At 47.0% G+C, this 8,884-nt stretch overlaps 1 long non-coding RNA gene across 1 annotated transcript; it reads right to left on the bottom strand.

Annotated features, from left to right (window-relative positions):
• Nucleotides 1-5,242: 5,242 nt before the first annotated feature.
• LOC120962517 (uncharacterized) lies at nucleotides 5,243-6,151 on the bottom strand. Its single transcript, XR_005753271.3, has 2 exons — nucleotides 5,882-6,151; nucleotides 5,243-5,607 (listed from the first exon to the last, which is right to left on the bottom strand). It is a non-coding gene; the product is annotated as an uncharacterized lncRNA (long non-coding RNA).
• Between the last annotated feature and the right edge of the window lie 2,733 nt (nucleotides 6,152-8,884).

Below are 8,884 nucleotides of genomic sequence, written 5' to 3'. Positions count from 1 at the left end.
GAGGATGAGGATGACGATGGCACTCAACAGTATGTCAATACTGGCGCCTACTTAGGGTTTGAGCGTCATGAGTCGGTGCCTGAATTGCCGTCTCCGGAGGCTGAACATATTATGGACAACCTTCCGGTAGTAAAGAAGTCTAGGAAGAGACCGAGGAAAGGCAAAAAAGCTGATTCTACGATCTAGCCGCCTCAGCAGCCTCGGGTTCAAGACCGTATAGATATCCCCGATGCGGATAAATGGCATATCCCCTGTCAACCAATCCTACCTGCAGCAGCGCTAGGGGCCAGATTCGACGATCTAAGGAGACTTCATGACGATGTGCTGCGGATAGAGAAAGGCCTCATCGCCTCTAAAGATCCAAGATACCCACTCTACGTGGTTAACGTTCCGCGGCAATTGTCGTACGTCGACACATTCCCCGCGGAGAAGTTCTTCCTTCGATTCGATTACATATTCGACATGTTTCACGTGAAGAAGCTGGATTTTACGTTTGTCCGCCTTTATGCCTTGCACATGAACTACATCATCGGGGTTGAGCAGATACCTCATATTTGTGTCGCTGACCCGTACTTCATGCACGAGGGCTTCTTGGGAGTCTGCGCAAAGCACCGTGAATACGCGAGGGAATACATCGTCAATTTCATGCTCGCCAATAAGGACAAGGAGGTGATTCTCGTGCCTTATCATCCCCTGTAAGTCATCCGCGCGGATATCCTTCCTTCGATTTCAATCATTCATTTGCATGGTGGGGGCTAATTAATTTGAGGTGTACTTATTTTGCGCAGCGGCGGGCGCGCCGTCCTCATCATCCTCTACCCTCGATACTCCCATGCTCTTTACTTGGACTCGTCGAAGAACAATAACAAAAAAGATTACACCCACATCAAGGATGTTCTCGACAGTGCTATGTTTTACTACGACGCACGGGGTGGAGATGTCAAGCACAAGAAGAGAAGGGACGACAGGCCCGCCTTCGGCCATAAGACCGACTTCTGCTGCATCCAACAACCGAGTGATTCTCTTAATGATGGATTCTATGTCCTACACCACATGCTGGAGTACAGACGGGATCACCAGAACCTTCGCATGTCACCTACATCCGGCGATGCCCATATTCTGCAATTGGCAAAGAACGTAGGAGATATCGAGGATCATCGACTTCGAGCTGTGTTCTATCACATCCAGCGCGAACTTGCCCAAATCATCACGAAGGAGGTCGTCGGAAAAATAGGGATGTTCTATGAAGAAGGACAAATGTCGCGGGAAGACGTCCGAACACGGGTAGTCGCTCAGCGTCTCAACCTGAAGCCTTTCACTAGGCTCGGGGACTATCTCCCTGACTTGGATGGATGGCACTACATGTTGGAGTGATTGTCGATATATGACAATGTGTCCGTTTAATCCATACTTTCTGTATGACGAAACTTTGAGTTATGCATGACGAAACTTTATTTGTGATGTAATTAAACCGTCCTCCTCGACTAGCGATGATCACTGTAGTCAGGGCATTTTGGGTACGATCAACTTTGTTATTTATGCTTATGATATGTTCCTTCTATTTTTGCCAAGTCTGTCTCTTTCTGTTGCTCAACTATATATGTTGCATATCATCGACTCATGTGACGATGCAGGTGCATAGATCATCGATGGCTAAGAAGTGCTGCGCCAGGAGTATATATACGACGAGTGGCCGGAGTGTCAGGCCCAGGTGTATCGGTTTCCGGTTTCCGAGCGCAGGCAGTAGTTAGTTTAGGTTCACGCTAATGCGAGAGAGGGATACGAACTCATGTACTGCATAGTTCCACTCTCACTCAAAGTGATAGCTCTTCTCGCGTATATCATTGTTTAGATGGATGATGATGTAGTTGCAAGTAATCGAGACTTGTATCGCTATTTTCGAGATGATGACGAGAGACCACTTTGTGTTGGATGATGATTATGATGATGACATGATTTGATGAGACTATTTGTATGTATATGCTATGATTACATTTGTATGTGTATGATATGCTAAAGATTATTGTATAAAGGCTATTCAAATACAAAACAAATATGCAGAAAAAAAACTAATAAAACTAGCAGTAGCGAGGGGAACAAAGTTAGCAATAGCGCTGCCTTACTAGTAGCGCTTCCAGCTAAAAAAGGGGAACAAAGTTAGCAGTAGCGCCGTCTTACCAGTAGCGCTTCCAACTAAAAAGCGCTGCAGATATTAGCAGCAGCGCTCTTCACTAAAGCGCACTACTGCTAGCCATGTATAGCAGTAGCGTGGGATGACAGGCGCTACTGCTACACATTAGCTGTAGCGCCTTATCAGTAGCGCGTCGTCCCGCACTACTGATAGGCAAAATACCTGCGCTACTGCTAGGGTTTTCCCTAGTAGTGTAAAATAAGAATTGAACTGAAATAAACTTGGATATTGTACTGAACTAAAATAAGTAACTTTGACTAAACTAAAATGAGAATTTGAAATTGGAATGAACTAAAACATTATTTGCTGAACTGATCTTGAAAGAACAAGAATCAATTCGTTTTGGAAGTATTTTAAGCATCAAGTCCACGAGGTTTGAGAAGTTACAGAATCATTTTCAGTTTCAAGCACAATCGCAATTCAGAATTGCTAACATAATTTCAAGGTACTATGCAAAAAAACACATTACAGTATATTGAGATGTCCAACTACATGTACCGTCTTAATACCTTCTCATAAAAAATGAATCAATAGTAAGAAACAAGGTAGCAACAATCCTAACTCTGCATAGTTTTTGAAGGAAATATGCCCTAGAGGCAATAATAAAGTTATTATTTATTTCCTTATTTCATGATAAATGTTTATTATTCATGCTAGAATTGTATTAACCAGAAACTTAGTACATGTGTGAATACATAGACAAAACAAAGTGTCCCTAGTATGCCTCTACTTGACTAGCTCGTTTATCAAAGATGGTTATGTTTCGTAACCATAGACATGTGTTGTCATTTGATGAACGGGATCACATCATTAGGAGAATGATGTGATAGACAAGACCCATTCATTAGCTTAGCATTATGATCGTTGCAGTTTCATTGCTACTCCTTTCTTCATGACTTATACATGTTCCTCAGACTATGAGATTATGCAACTCCCGAATACCGGAGGAACACCTTGTGTGCTATCAAACGTCACAACGTAATTGGGAGATTATAAAGATGCTCTACAGGTGTGTCCGATGGTGTTTGTTGAGTTGACATAGATCGAGATTAGGATTTGTCACTCCGTGTATCGGAGAGGTATCTCTGGGCCCTCTCGGTAATGCACATCACTATAAGCCTTGCAAGCAATGTGACTAATGAGTTAGTCACGGGATGATGCATTACGGAACGAGTAAAGAGACTTGCCGGTAACGAGATTGAACTAGGTATGATGATACCGACGATCGAATCTCCGGCAGGTAACATACCGATGACAAAGGGAACAACGTATGTTGTTATGCGGTTTGACCGATAAAGATCTTCGTAGAATATGTAGGAACCAATATGAGCATCCAGGTTCCGCTATTGGTTATTGACCGGAGATGAGTCTCGGTCATGTCCACATAGTTCTCGAACCCGTAGGGTCCGCACGCTTAACATTCTGTGACGATTTGTATTATGAGTTATGTGATTTGATGACCGAAGTTTGTTCGGAGTCCCGGATGAGATCCGGGACATGACGAGGAGTCTCGAAATGGCCGAGATGTAAAGATCGATATATTGCAGGCTATATTCGGACATCGGAAAGGTTCCGAGTGATTCGGGTATTTTTCGGAGTACTGGAGAGTTACGGGAATTCGTATTGGGCCTTAATGGGCCATACGGGAAAGGAGAGAAAGGCCTCAAGGGTGGCCGCGCCCCTTCCTCATGGACTGGTCCGAATTGGACTAGGGAAAGAGGGCGCCCCTTCCTTCCTTCTCCTTCTCCCTTCCCTTTTTCCTATTCCATGTGGGAGGTGGAATCCTACTAGGACTAGGGAGTCCTAGTAGAACTCCACACTTTGGGCGCGCCCTATGAGGGCCGGCCTCCTCCTCCCTCCATCCTTTATATACATGGCCAGGGGGCACCCCATAGACACACAAGTTGATCATTGATCTCTTAGCCGTGTGCGGTGCCCCCCTCCACCATAATCCACCTCGGTCATATCGTCGTAGTGCTTAGGCGAAGCCCTGCGCCGGTAGTTTCATCATCACCGTCATCACGCCGTCGTGCTGACGAAGCTCTCCCTCGACACTCTGCTGGATCATGAGTTCGTGGGATGTCACCGAGCTGAACTGTGCAGATCGTGGAGGTGCCGTACGTTCGGTACTAGGATCGGTCGATCGTGAAGACGTACGACTACATCAACCGCGTTGTCATAACGCTTCCGCTTTCGGTCTACGAGAGTACGTGGACAACACTCTCCCCTCTCGTTGCTATGCATCACCATGATCTTGTGTGTGCGTAGGATTTTTTTTGAAAATACTACGTTCCCCAACAGTTTGGGGTTTGTAGAAGTCTGAACATGGTTATCATAGTTAATTAGTTATTGTGTAAGCAGGATGTGTTTACACACCTATAATTCAGAATTGAACTGAACGACCCATTTTTCTTGTACCGAAGCCTGTTTTTATAATTCATGTATACATACACGCATCTCCATCTACAAGGAAGGATACATGAGGTACTGTAATTTATAAGAAAAAAAAGGTAATGTAAACCTGGAAAGGGAAAAACAAGTGCAATGTTTTTACGGAAAAATGTCCGCGGGGGTCAGTTCCATAGCTCTTTCCACTTACAGCCACTAACACAAACACGAACAGGGAAAAGGCACACATAATTACACAGGGGGGAATCAGTTACATGCCCAACCAAGATTAATAATTACTTGTTCTACTTCCATGGTTTCACACGATGCTATGGACCTTGTGAAGCAACCTAACCTGAAACTACTTCTCATTCACGTTAAATTTAACCCCACATAATTCAGTTTTGGCTCAGACATTAACAGGGAAAAAGCACCGTTGCATCTGTTTTTGTTCTAGGTAAGTAAACGTTTACAAACAGTACATGATACTGGAACATTTTCATCAAGAAATAGAAAAAGATGCCTATTTTGTGCGATTGTAATGTTATTAAACAAAGATCAAAGATCAATACAGAAAAGGTCCAACTTTGAGGAAAAATTTAGTTGAACCTCTGAAATTAGAGATGCAAACAAACTTGATGGCTGCAGCCGGATACACACGTATTGAATTGTTCCCGCCTTTTCATTACGAATTGATGACATAATACATATTGAACTTTTACACAAGAGCAAAACTCAGAAACACACATATATATTCGCGTACTCCAAATATGTGCATTTTCAGGTACAAAACTTTCTGAACCTTCTGTACGAAAGAAGTTGAACTACCAGTCCAAACAGATTTGAAGTCGAATGATCTTTTCTCTTACCAATGTTAAGGGAAACGAAACCAGAGACGGCCTCGTGGGAGAACTTGGACTGAAGAACTCGTCGGAGGAGGCAGAGTGGATTAATGTTTCAGTGTCAGAATCAGTTCAGTAGCTGCTCACTAGTACACTTGCCGCCTACACGCTGTCCTCGGACGTACCCTGCACACACACAACAGCCACCAATCATCATGCACACACACACAACCAGACACACACCCCATCATCTACCACCCAGGGCTCACGCCTACTACTGTCAGCACCACATCTCGCAGGTTCAGGAGAATTTGAGTGTCAGGAGAATTCATGTTTAAACCGTCGAACTGATAAACTAAGTAAAAAGGCTCGCGCCGCGCCATGCTCGTACGTCAAGGAGCATGGCAGGAGAGTTCGGATGGAGAAGGGAGGAAGAGCTGAACTGGCGTGAGCCCCATACCTGGACGGGCACGGGAGGGGCGACGAGGGCTGGTTCCTGGCCTCGCAGGTTGGAAGCAGCGACTGGGGTGGAAGGTGGAGAGTGCCAGCAGCGGTTTCCCATGGAGTTAGATGGGTGTGAGGGCAAAGGAGGTGGCTGGTCTGAGTGCGGCGGTGGTGGCTGGGTCCGGGGGCAGCGCCGGCGGCGCTTGGTGGAGCCGCGGGCTCCCTCGCTCCAACTGACGCCGTCGCTCGCTCGCCCACGACGGCTGCCTCCGGCGGAAGGAGGTGTGTTAGGTTCGGGGTGGGGTGTTTCTGCGGCATCTCGCCCAGGACCGAGGGGTAACAAAATATTATTTTGTTACGGGTAACAGAATAGTCCAACATATATATATATATATAAGATACTCCAAAGTGAGTTATATGAAAAAATTGCAAGTAAGCTCATAGTTTTATTGTATTTGTGAAATACGTACATATTTGTACACGAAATAAAGATATGCACAAAATATGGGATATACTATAAAAAAAGTAGTATATATACTACCTAAACAATCTTATATACTACATACTACGCATACATACTCTCCGATATGATAGATACTACCTAGAAGGCTGCATTTGTGTGTGTGTGTGTGTGTATATATATATATATATATATATATATAGACACACACTTCTAAGGACATGGTTGCATGACCAAATTAAACATCCACTTACATAGGTGGCTACTACAACCATGGCATTTGCACACACCAAAGTAAACTATTACATGCATAATTACATAGGTGGCTACTACACACATGACATTTCTACACACCAATAAAGTAAACTATATATTACATGCATGATTAACTAGCATAAATGATCATCTGATCATCATCTACTTCTTGTGACGCTTGCTCTACTTGTGGCTCAATCCGGGCTCGTCGATTTGGGTAACGAGGCACTTCCTCATGTCAACGATCTGTGTGTGCATCTCATAGCATGTGTACACTCTTGGCCATGAACCTGAGGTGAGGTTCATCCAGTTGCCGCATCCAGGCCCTGTGCCAGGATACAGGACTTGTTCTCTGGGCATCCTGCTTCATCTTTTCGTAGTAGGGGTCGTTGATGGCCGAGGCGAGTTCGACCAGGGAGTCCTTCTTCGTGATGCCCCAGCCCCTGTAGTGGTCATGGATTTCGACAAGGTTCTTGCAGGCCAAGCCCGTAACACTGAGCGCTTTTACATCGTCGGTGGCTTCCACCGTGGTGAATTTGTAGTCGGTGCTGTTGACAAACCTGTTGAAACTGTCGCAAGGCCCTGTGGCCATGCAGTAGTGGTAGATGAGGACATGATGGCACACGTACAAATGGGCTACGACAACCTTCTAATCTATGCCGGGACGACCGACGGTGTACTGGAGGTCGATGCCGACCACCTTGTACTTGTCTCGAGCAAGCAACTGCTCAACGCTGTTGATGTAGTCGTCCACCACGGCCGGGTCGATGGTGTACACCACCGAGAGATCCGTCTCCCTCGTGTGGGTCTCCACTCTATGCTCGCCGAACTCCATTGGAGCGCCTCTAGACATCCCCTCTCTATGTGTCGTCGTGGGTATGCTTGTTGTGTTGTGGGGCGCGATCGAAAGGTTGAAGAGACTAAGGTTATAATGGTCGCGGGAATTAAAGGGGAAGCCGGACGGCTAGGAATATCGGCAGGCCTTGATGGCAGTTCTAATTTGCACCGCGTAACTTCATCGTGACGCACGTAACTGCATCGTGTGGCAACGTGCGTGGCGCAACCGCATGCATATGGGGCCCCCGACGTGATCGTGCGCATGCCCAACCATTGGCAGAGCACGCGCGGAGGGACGATGGCAGAGCGCTCCGCGGTTGCCTCAACGGCGAGCAACCACATATATATATATATGCATATAGCAGTTGAACACGCAAGGAAAAGCTGTCCACAACCCGAGCGCGCCGACGGACGCGAGCAGAGCGTGCCGCGGCGCCTAATGGCGAGCACAGCGCGCTGCGGCGCCTAACGGTGAGCAGAGCTTGCCGAGGGATGCGAGCAGAGGCCGACACAGTGGTACGTGGCAAATAAGACGAACTGTGCGAGCGATGTCGGAGACATCAAGCACGAATCAGATTAGAGTTGCGTGTGCGATACGTGGCATATAGTTGATCCATCCGAGCTGTTTGTGATGGAATAAGCCGTGTGTGTTGCGGGCAAACGTTTGCTGGTATATAACCTTAAATTTAACCAAATAAGTGTTAATGCATGTTACAAAAATTGTATAACTGGAAACTATGTTCAAATACGAATCCAACGATATAATGTTTGGCGACATGCATTTGTATTTTATTAGTTAAATCCTACTTATAAACCAGGACGGGTTGCAGTAGGTAATTAAATCGCAAATGTTTTTTTTGTATTAACCGTATGCGTACGTGTCCTTTCGTCCTCCTCTCGCACGTCTTGTCACCCCGCTGCCGCAGACGGCTTACAGCGCAAGCTTGCGCAGCGCGCGGGGGCGTTCTTTTGGCCAAACGGTGGCTCGAAGTGGCACCAATGAATCGTCGGTGAGCCCGTTCCCGCGCAACCTCGCAGGTTTCCGCGCAAGCTTCCCGCCCGACTTGGTGAAATCCCCCCAAAATCCCAATGCTTACCGGCCTGCTATATAAACCCTCACGGCCGGCGAGTCCTGCATCGCATCTTCCCCTCCCTCCTTGTAGCTTATCTCGTCTGCTTCTCCCGCAATTGCCAATGGCACCGGTCCGTCGTCATTGCTCAGCCACTCCGCCGTCATTAGAGGATAGCTCCAGCTAGGAGGCTACACAGCGGCGGTGGCTCAGTCCCCGGCGTAGTGTAGTGCGCGTGGAGTCCCTGTTGGGTGTGCGCGGAACACCCACCACATGCTCCGCCGTCGCTGCCCGTCGGCAGCTGTTTCCGGCTGCCGTTGCCGCCACACCACTGTCGAAAGCCAGGGCCATCGCCCTCTCCACCGCCGCGGCCCGTAGGCGGGACGTGGCCGCCACC

The sequence above is a fragment of the Aegilops tauschii genome, chromosome 4, assembly GCF_002575655.3.
Source record: "Aegilops tauschii subsp. strangulata cultivar AL8/78 chromosome 4, Aet v6.0, whole genome shotgun sequence".
NCBI classification, from domain to species: Eukaryota; Viridiplantae; Streptophyta; class Magnoliopsida; order Poales; family Poaceae; genus Aegilops; species Aegilops tauschii.
The sequence above is the reverse complement of the archived record's forward strand: the minus strand, read 5'-3'. Positions and strand labels throughout refer to the sequence as shown.